A 9,874-nucleotide genomic window follows, 5' to 3' on the forward strand; every position below is an offset into this window, starting at 1 on the left:
TGCCCACCACACTCTGGGCTCAGCGCCGCCCAGGGATCAGGCCGGGAGCCGTCGGGACTCGGATCCCCGGTGTGGGCTCTTCTCTCGGCTTCAGTCCAGACATGCTTGTCCCAGGACCCCTGGGCCCTCTTAGGACACACAGACGGTGGTCTCAGACCTGCAGGCTGGGCGGAGCCGTGGGTAGAGCCACGGACAGGAGTGCTAGCAGGAAGGTGGCCCAGGAACCCGGTGGCGTGCTCTCGCCCCTGGGGACATCCCAGGTGCGATCAGGGTGGGCGCATGGCCCACTAACAAATCAAGGCCCATCAGACCTGCCCGTGCCTCCAGAGGCTCGGGTCCCTGAGGGGTCCCCACTGGTCAGAAGCGGCCCCACCCCGACCTTCAGAGCCTGTCCTGAGGCCCACACCTTCCTGTCGAGGACAGTCAGAGCCCACCCTCCTGCAAAGCCCTCCCATGGCCCACCTCCCTGAGCCTGAACCTGGGGTCTCCACCCGGCACCTTGCCCCTCCCCTGCGTCCTCTCATCCCGCTCACCCACCAGCCACCTGGGGCCACAGGGCCTTTGCACTGGGAGCTCACGGTGCTCACGACACTCAGGGCCACCTCTCCTGCCTTTGCTTGACTCCAGCTGCTCCTGGTCACACACGGGTTGGCGGGGGCTCACGCTGGCCCCCCAGTGCTGGATACACTGTTGACCTGATGCAAGAGAAAGGCCCAGACACGCGTGTCTGCTCCAACCGAAGCTGCCTCTGTCCAGTGTCAGGACAGTCAGCTGTTGGTGGGGAGGTCGGGGGGCAGGGACATGAGGTGGGGGCTTGGTTCACCCCTCCTGGGACAGGCGACTGAGTGCTGGGGGTCCTGGTGGGTAAGGATCCACCCTCCTCAACAAGAAGCTCAGCTGCAGGTTGGGAACTGGATTTCTGTCAGGTACGGGCTGTTGCACAGGGTCCTAGGTTCACCTTCTAAAACCAGGAGTCCGCTCTAGGCAGGGGCAGAGGTATCCTCCCAACACAGGAAGGGGTGGCCTGCTCGCAAGAGAGGTGAGCAGAGTGTGGCCTGGGCACTGACCCTCTAGGGGACTGGAAATTTAAGGTCAGTTCTTCCCACCCGCTCTCTCGAGCTGCCGCCTCATGGAAACCTCTGCCTGACAGGCTGGCCCTCGATGAGACCCCCACCCCATCTGGGGGCTTCTCCCCTGCAAAGCGCTCTGCCCCTGTGGCTGCCTCAGTCTGAATGGGGTGATGGTTGCAACGCCCAGGCCCAGCCCCACACCTCCCCACAACTCTCCAACTCGAGGGCCCTGCACTCGGCCCTCTTGCTCCAAGACAGGACTTGGGCCTCCGGTCACCAAGCAGCAGCTAAGCTCAGGTGACCCACTGAGTCTGGCTGGGGGCTCAGCTGGGGGCCTGTCTCAGGGAGGACCCACTGCCTCCCTCTTGCTTGAGGACGGAGCAAAAGGCTCAGCACAGGTCCTGTCCCCATGAGCAGGGTGTGTGAGAGCCTGCCTCCATCAAAGGGGCTCTGGGCGTCATCCCTTTGCCAGAAGGTCTTCTGTCTCGGAGATGATAAACGCTGAGGCCACGCCCACCCTCAGTCAGATCCAGGCTTCCGCATCCACGCAGGGATGGCACGAAGTTCCGCGCTCTTAGGCTGCCGGCTCTGGAGGGACAGGGTCGGCAAACACTGGCCTGTGGCCCCTCTGGGGCAGGACCATCTCCTGAGGCTGTCAGTTTTTAGAATGGCCCATGGAGACGTGGAAGCCTGAGCGGCCCTGAGTGCCTGGCTACCTGTCTCGACTGCCCCGCTCGAGGCCGCCCAGGGGCTGAGGCCTGCTCGCCCCGACTCGCCCCTGTTCTCAGCAGCCGCTCCGGCTTCTCAGGTCAGCTGTCCTGCTCTCTGTCTCACCCGCACGCGTGCTCTTCCTTCCTGCCACCTTTTCCAGGTCTGCCTTCCGTCTTCTCCTCAGGCTGCACACTTACTGTCTTTCTAACTGTTCCCCCGATTTCTAAGCACAGCTGAGGACCCTCACACAGTGGCTGCGCTTGCAGGGCTTCATGAGTTAGACCGTGGTCTCCTCTTAACACAGCAAACGCCAGAGGCAGGGACTGAGGTGCTCACGCGCAGGGACTAGGAGGCAGCCTTTTGCCTGAGCTTTATCAGCCTGTTCGTCACTCCCAGCGCCCCTCGCCCCCACACCGCCAGCACGCTGGGTCAACACCCCTTTCAGAAGTGAACAGACTCTGGTACGAAGGACACTTGAATTCCCAGAAGGCTACTTGTGTCCCTCTGCCGAGAGGTTCCCTTGCTCAGCATCATGACAACCTGTCCCCAAGGTCCACTCCCACCCTATATCCTGTGGCCTGAGGACACCATGGACCTTTGCGCTCAGGGACTCAGTTCCAAAGGTGGAACTCACATTTCAGAAAACTTAACCTTTAAAGTTCCTAAAATAATCAGCAGAATTGACAAAACAGGAGCTTTTACTGACGAAAGAGAAGATACAAACAACTAGAATCAAAAAAGCTAAGTGGGACATTACTATCTACATCACAGACATAAAAAGGACCACAAGAGAACAGTATGAACAAATGTGCCCAACAAATCAGGTAACCTAGACGACACAAATTCCTAAAGACATGAAACGCTCAAGAAGAAAAAGGAAATTGAAGAGATCTCTTGCACGTAAGATTGAATCAGTAATCAAACTTCCCAGCAGAGAAAAAGACTGAAGCAGATGGCTTTGTTACAGAATTCTCCCAAGAATTCAAAGAAAAGTTAACACAAATCCCTCCCAAACTCTTTCCCAAAAAAATCAGAAAAGGAGGGAACACTTCCTGTCTCATAAGGGCAGTATTACCCTGGTAACAAAGACAGACAAAGACACCAGTATCCTTTATGAACAGAGATAATTCTGTTATCAGAATTATTTATAACAAAAATCCTCAACAAAATACTAGCAAAACAAGTCTATCAGCATATTAAGAGAATTATATGCCATGACTGAGTGGGATTTTCCCCAGAAATGCCAGAGTGGTTCAACGTAAGAAAATCAATCAATGTAATACACCACATTAGCAATGTGGTGGTGGTGGTTTAGTCACCGTGTCATGTCCGACTCTTGCAACCCCATGGACTGTAGCCTGCCAGGCTCCTCTGTCCATGAGATTCTCCAGGCAAGAATACTGGAGTGGATTGCCATTCCTTCTCTAGTAACAGAATATAGGTGCAGAAAAAAAAAAAGTCTTTCAGTTGATGTAAGAAAGTCATTTGCTCTCATGATAAAACCACTCAGAAAACTAGGAAGAGAAGGGCACTTCCACACATAACAAACATTCATGAAAAACCCCACAGCTAATGTCATCCTCAATGGTGAGAGACTGTAAACTTTACCTCTGTGATCAACACCGAGACAAGGACGCCCATTTGCACCACTGCTATTCAGCACTGCACTGGAGATTGAGCCAGAGCAATTAGTCAAGAAAAATAATTAAAAGGCTTTGAAATTGGAAAGGAAGGAGTGAAACTATATTCACAGATGATATAATCATATATAGAAAAGTCCAGTGATCCACAAAAATACTACTGGAGCTAATAAATTAATTCAGCAAAGATTCAGGGTATGAGATCAACATGCAAAAATCAGATGTGTTTCTATACCTGCAATGAACAATCTGAAAAAGAAACGAAGGGAACAATACCACTTACAATAGCATCCAAAAGGATCAAATACCTAAGAATAAATATAACCAAGGAGGTGAATGACTTCTACACTGAAAGGTACAAAAATGAAAAGCATCTATGTCCATGGATTTGATGACTTAATTCTGTTAAGATGACAGTACTAATAAAGTATCTACTAAGTTGATGAATCTCTATCAAAATTCCAATGGCCTGTTTTATAGAAATATAAAGGTCAATCCTCACGTCCACATGGAATTGCAAGGGCCCCAAATAATGAAAACAACTTTGAAAAAGAAGAAAGTTGAAGGGCTCACACTTCCTGATTTTAAAACTTAATACAAAGTAATCAAAACTGGTAATAGCACAAAAGTAGACACACAGATAACAGAATAGAAAGCAGAGCCTAGAGAATCCCTCACATGTTTGGTCAAATGGTCTTTGACAGGGTGCCAAGACCATTCAGGGGAAAGAGGATAGTCTTTTCAAATGATGCTGGGAAAAATGGATCTAAATGCTAAAGAATGAGGTTAGGCCCTCACCTGACACCATATTCAAAAATTAACTCAGGGACTTTCCCTGGTGGCCTAGTGGCTAATAAGATTCTATGCTCCTAATGCAGGTGGCCCAGGTTCGATCGCTGGCTGGGAAACTAGATTCCACACACTGCAACTAAGAGTTCTCATGTGACAACTAAAGATCGCACGTGCCTCAACTAAAACCCAACGCAGCCAAATATTTCTTTTCTAAGTACCAGTACACACTGCAATGTGAATAAAACTTTCAGTTCAGTTCAATTGCTCACTCATGTGCATTTCTGTGACCCCATGGACTGCAGCACGCCAGGCCTCCCTGTCCATCACCAACTCCCTGAGTTCATTCAAACTCATGTCCATCAAGTCGTTGATGCCATCCAACCATCTCATCCTCTGTCGTCCCATTCTCCTTCTGCCTTCAATCTTTTCCAGCATCAGGGTCTCTTCCAATGAGTCAGTTCTTCACATCAGGTGGCCAAAGTATTGGAGCTTCAGCTTCAGCATCAGTCCTTCCAATGAATATTCAGGACTCATTTCCTTTAGGATAGAGTGGTTTGATCTCCTTGCTGTCCAAGGGACTCTGTAGAGTCTTCTCCAACTCCACAGTTCAAAAGCATCAATTCTTTGGCACTCGGCTTTCTTTATAGTCCAACTCTCACATCCATACATGACTACTGGAAAAAACATAGCTTTGACTAGATGGGCCTTTGTCAGCAAAGTAATGTCTCTGCTTTTTAATATGCTGTCTAGGTTGGTCATAGCTTTTCTATGAAAACATTATGCCCAGTAAAATAAGCCAGACAAAAAGATCACTTGTTATATGATTCCTTTTATAGAAATATCTAGAACAGGTAAATATAAGGATAGAAAGCTGACTAGTGGTTGCCAGAGGAGAGAATGGGTGGGTTGGGGGGGGGGGGTTGGCAACTGCTAATGGTTCAGGGCTTCTTTCTGAGGTAATAAAATACTTTGAAACTAGATAGAGTTGATAACTGCATGAGACTGATATACTAAATATCACTGAATGTTCACTGCAAAATGATTAATCTTAATGTCAATTTCATCTCTATTTTTTAAAATAAAACAAAAAAGAAAACCTTTTAAGTGTCCTGAGACCCTGCCCCCAGGGGCTGGGAGACCTCATGCTGCCATGTGTGTGGAGCACATGGCACAAAAGGGTTGGGGGAGGGCAGATTAAGTGCTTTGTCCCTTTACTGCTGTGTGCACAGGGCTGGATTCACTCAGGCTGAAACATGTAGCTGTGGTTGGCGGGTGGGATGGAAGGTGGGTGTCCAGAATCAGCCTGTGACCACACTTGGGCACTGATGGTCTTGGAAAGACAGTCACACACGCGACTACCAATTAGCTGAGGAAAGAAGCAAATGATAAGGGCAGTCATGGTTGCACAATGCTAGGCCAAGGAAAGGTGGGCAAACAGAAGGGCAGTCGTGGCTACGCGATGCTGGTGATTCTTAAACCTGCGTCTGCTGAGGCCACCAACCCCCTCTTCCCAACTCAGATGAGATTCTTAGCAAGGCCTCGGGGTGGAGCACAGCTGGGGTCCTCTGCCCGCTCTCTGCAGGTGTGTGGCCACCTCATCCACTGGAACTGATCTGACGAGTGAGCAGCAGCTGACCCTGCAGCCCCTGGGCTGTGTGCTTCACTGTTCCAGGGGTCACACCTGCCCAGGGGTGTGCATGGTCCACATGATAACAGCTTTATCATACATCCTGGGACCTCATGGTCTCAGCCCCCACTGCTCTAAACTGCCTTGACATCTTTAGCACGTCCCTCACAACAAGTTGAAGCTTCTTGTTCTAACACAGGCAGACCCGTCTCATCTCACTTCACAGATATTGGTGCTTTTTACAATTGAAACAACCCTGCATCAAGCCTGTTGACACCATTTTTCAACAGCATTTTGTCACGTCAGGCCTCCATGTCACATTTTAGTAGTAATATTTACTTAAATATTAATTTAATTCTCTTAATAATAACTGTTTGAATATTGCATTTGTTATGGTGCTGTGTGATCAGTGATCTCTGATGTCACTACTGTTAACTGTTTTGAGGCCACAACCTGTACCTTTATAAGACTGTGAACCTAATGGATCAACATTTGTTTCCAACCTGCCATCCTCCCAGCTCTCTTTCTCTCCTTAGGACTCCCTGTTCTCCGAGATACAGCAATACTGAAATTAGGCCAATTACTCAACCACCCTACAATGGCCTCTAAGTGTTCAAGTGAAAGGAAGAGTTGCACATCTCTCACTTAAAAGCACAAGCTAAAGATGACTGGAGCATAAGGAAGGCTGAGTGCTGAAGAATTGACACTTTTAAATTATGGTGCTGAAGAAGACTCTTGAGAGTCCTTTGGACGCAAGGAGATCAAACCAGTAAATCCTAAAGGAAGTCAACCCTGAATATTCATTGGAAGGACTGATGCTGAAGCCAAAGTTTTTTCCAATATTTTGGCCACCTGATGCAAAGAGCCAACTCACTGGGAAAGACTGAGGGCAGGAGGAGAAGGGGACAACAGAGGATGAGATGGTTGGGTGAAATTACCAACTCAGTGGACATGAGTTTGAGCAAACTCAGGGAGATAGTAAAGGACAGGGAAGCTTGGCATGCTGCAGTCCATGGGGTTGCAAAGAGTCGAACATGACTTAGTGACTGAACAACAACAAAGATGATTAAATTTAGTGAGGAAGACATGTCAAAAATCAAAACAGGCCAAAAGCTAGGCCTCTTGCACCAAATAGCCAAGTTGTGAAGACAAAGAAAAAGTTCTTAAAGGAAATTAAAAGTGCTCCTTCGGTGAACACATGAATGATAAGAAAGTCAAACAGCCTTATTGCTGATGTGGAGAAAGTTTTAGTCTAGATTGAAAATCTGACCAGCCAGAACATTCCCTTAAAAGAAAGCTCATCCAGAGCAAAGCTCTAACTCTCTTCAATTCTATGAAGGCTGAGAGAAGGGAGGAAGGCACAGAAGGAAAGCCTGAGGCTGGCAGAGGTAGGTTCATGAGGCTGAAGGAAAGAAGCTGCCTCCATGACAAAAAAGTACAAGGTGAAGCAGCAAGTGCTAATGCAGGAGCTGCAGCAAGGTATCCAGAAGACCTAGCTGAGCCAATTAATGAAGGCGGCTACACCAAATAACAGATTTTCAATGCAGACAAGACAGCCTTCTATTGGAAGAAGCCACCTAGGACTCTCAGAGCTGGAGAGCAGTCAGGGCCTGGCCTCAAAGGACAGGCTGACTCTCTTGTCAGAGGCTAGGGCAGCTGGTGAGTTTAAGTTGAAGCCAATGCTCACTGACCATCTGAAAATCCTAGAGCCCTTAAGAATTATGTGAAATCTACCCTCCTGCACTCCATAAATGGAGCCCCAAAATCTGGACGGCAACATATCTGTTTACAACATGGTTTACTGAGTATTATAAGCCCACTGTTGACACCTACTGCTCAGGGAAAAAAATTCCAGTTCCTTTCAAAATATTAATATTACTGCTCACTGACAATGCACCTGGTCCCCCAAGAGCTCTGATGGAGATGAACAATGAGATTAATGTTATTTTTATGCCTGCTAACACAACATACATTTTGCAGCCCAAGGATCAAAGATAAGTCATTAAGAAACACATGTCCTAAGGCAGTGATTCCTTGGATGGAGCTGGGCAAAGTCACTAAAAACCTTCTGAAAAGGAGTCACCATCCTAGATGCCATTAAGAACTTTTGTGACTCAGGACTCATCGACACTAAAAGGAGTTTGGAAGAAGCTGACTCCAACCCTCATGGATGACTTTGAGGGGTTCAAGACTTTAGTGGAGGAAGTAACTGCTGATGTGACAGAAACAGCAAGAGAACTAGAAGTGGAGCCTAAAGTTGTCACTGAGTTGCTTCAATCTCATGACAGAATTTTTAATGAATGAGGAGTTGCTTCTCATGGATGAGCAAAGAAAGTGGCTTCTTGAGACGGAATCAGCTCCAGTGAAGATGCTGTGAATATTATTGAAATGGAAACAAAAACTTTAAAATATTACATGAACTTAGTTGATAAAGCAGCAGCAGGGTTTGGGAGGACTGCCTCCAATTTTTAAAGAAGTTCAACTATGGGGTGGCAAAGAGTCCCACACGACTGAGCAACTGAACAGCAGCTATGGGTGCACCGCTATCAGTGCGCCTGCCTACTGCAGAGGACTCACTCGCAAAGGAAGAGTCAGTCCACGTGCCAAACATCTGCTTTTAAGAAACTGTCACAGCCACCAGCCTTCAGCAACCGCCACCCTGCTCAGTCAGCAGACATCAACACCAAGGCAACTCACTGAAGGCTCAGATGACGATTCGCGTTTTTAAACGGAAGGCGGGTATGCACACTGCTCTTTAAACAAAAGGCTATTGCACACTTAATAGACAACAGCACAGTGTAAAGGTAACTTTTGTATGCGCTGGGAAACAAAGAAAGTCATACGACTTGCGCGTTATTGCGCTAAAGCTTCCTGCAGTTTGCTGGAACCAAACCATGAGATCTCTAAGTTGTCTGTAGTTTACATGCAAATAGTGAATGGTGTTATTTCTTTTTTACCCACCTGAAGCTCTTTGTTTTCTTTTTTATTCGTTTATTTTGGCTGCACAGTGTGTGGGATTTTAGTTCAGCCCTGAACTAAAATCAGTACTGTGGTGATGGAGAAGACTCTTGAGAATCACTTGGACTGCAAGGAGGTCAAATCAGTCAATCCTAAAGGAAATTAGCCCTGAATATTCATTGGAAGGACTGATGCTGAAGCTCCAATACTTTGGCCACCTGATGCAAAGAGCCAACTCATTAGAAAAGACCCTGATGCCGGGAAAGATTGAAGGCAGGAAGAAAGGGGACAACAGAGGACTCAATGGTTGGCTGGCATCACCAACTCAACAGAACAAGCTTTGAACAAGCTCTGGGAGATGGTGAAGGACAGGGAAGCCTGGCATGCTGCAGTCCATGGGGTCACAAAAAGTCAGACACGACTGATCGACTGAACAACAACAACAGACCAGGGATCAAACTCAGGCTCTTGGTGGTGACAGCACAAAGTCCTAACCACTGGACTGCCAGGCAATTCCCTCTTTCTTGTCTTCTTGTGCTAGCTTCCAGGTTGAGGCCCACTATCTCTCTTATGATATCTTTTTTCTAACCTAAAAGTTGTCCCTTTAAAATCTCACTACAAAAAAAATAAATTAATTAAATAAAATAAAATCTCACTATAGTGAGTTGGTCTACTGCAAAAACCCTTTGGCTCAAACCATGTAAAAATGCTGGAGGAAAAAAAATCAAATTTTGTATCTGAACTCACACACACAAAATATAATTCAGTACAGGAGGACGTGAAAGGCAGAACAGTGCACCCCAGGCTGCAGGGAAGAGGCGCCCAGTCCTGATGACATGGGGACTCCCAACAAAGACCTTTGCATAAAACAAAAACCCTTTCAGGACCAAACATTAGAGAACAAAATCACTGAAACCCACTCTGATTCCTTGAAAATATCAGTAAAAGGAGACTTCCCTGGTGATCCAGTGGTTAAGAATCCACCTGCCAGTGTAGGGAACACAGGTTCGATCCCTGGTCCTGGAATATTCCACATGCCATGGAACAACTAAGCCCTCGTGCAACAGCTACGGAGC

This window comes from Bos grunniens, chromosome 25 (genome assembly GCF_055505025.1).
Source record: "Bos grunniens cultivar Pamir isolate PY7600 chromosome 25, Bosgru_T2T1.0, whole genome shotgun sequence".
In the NCBI taxonomy this organism is placed as follows: domain Eukaryota; kingdom Metazoa; phylum Chordata; class Mammalia; order Artiodactyla; family Bovidae; genus Bos; species Bos grunniens.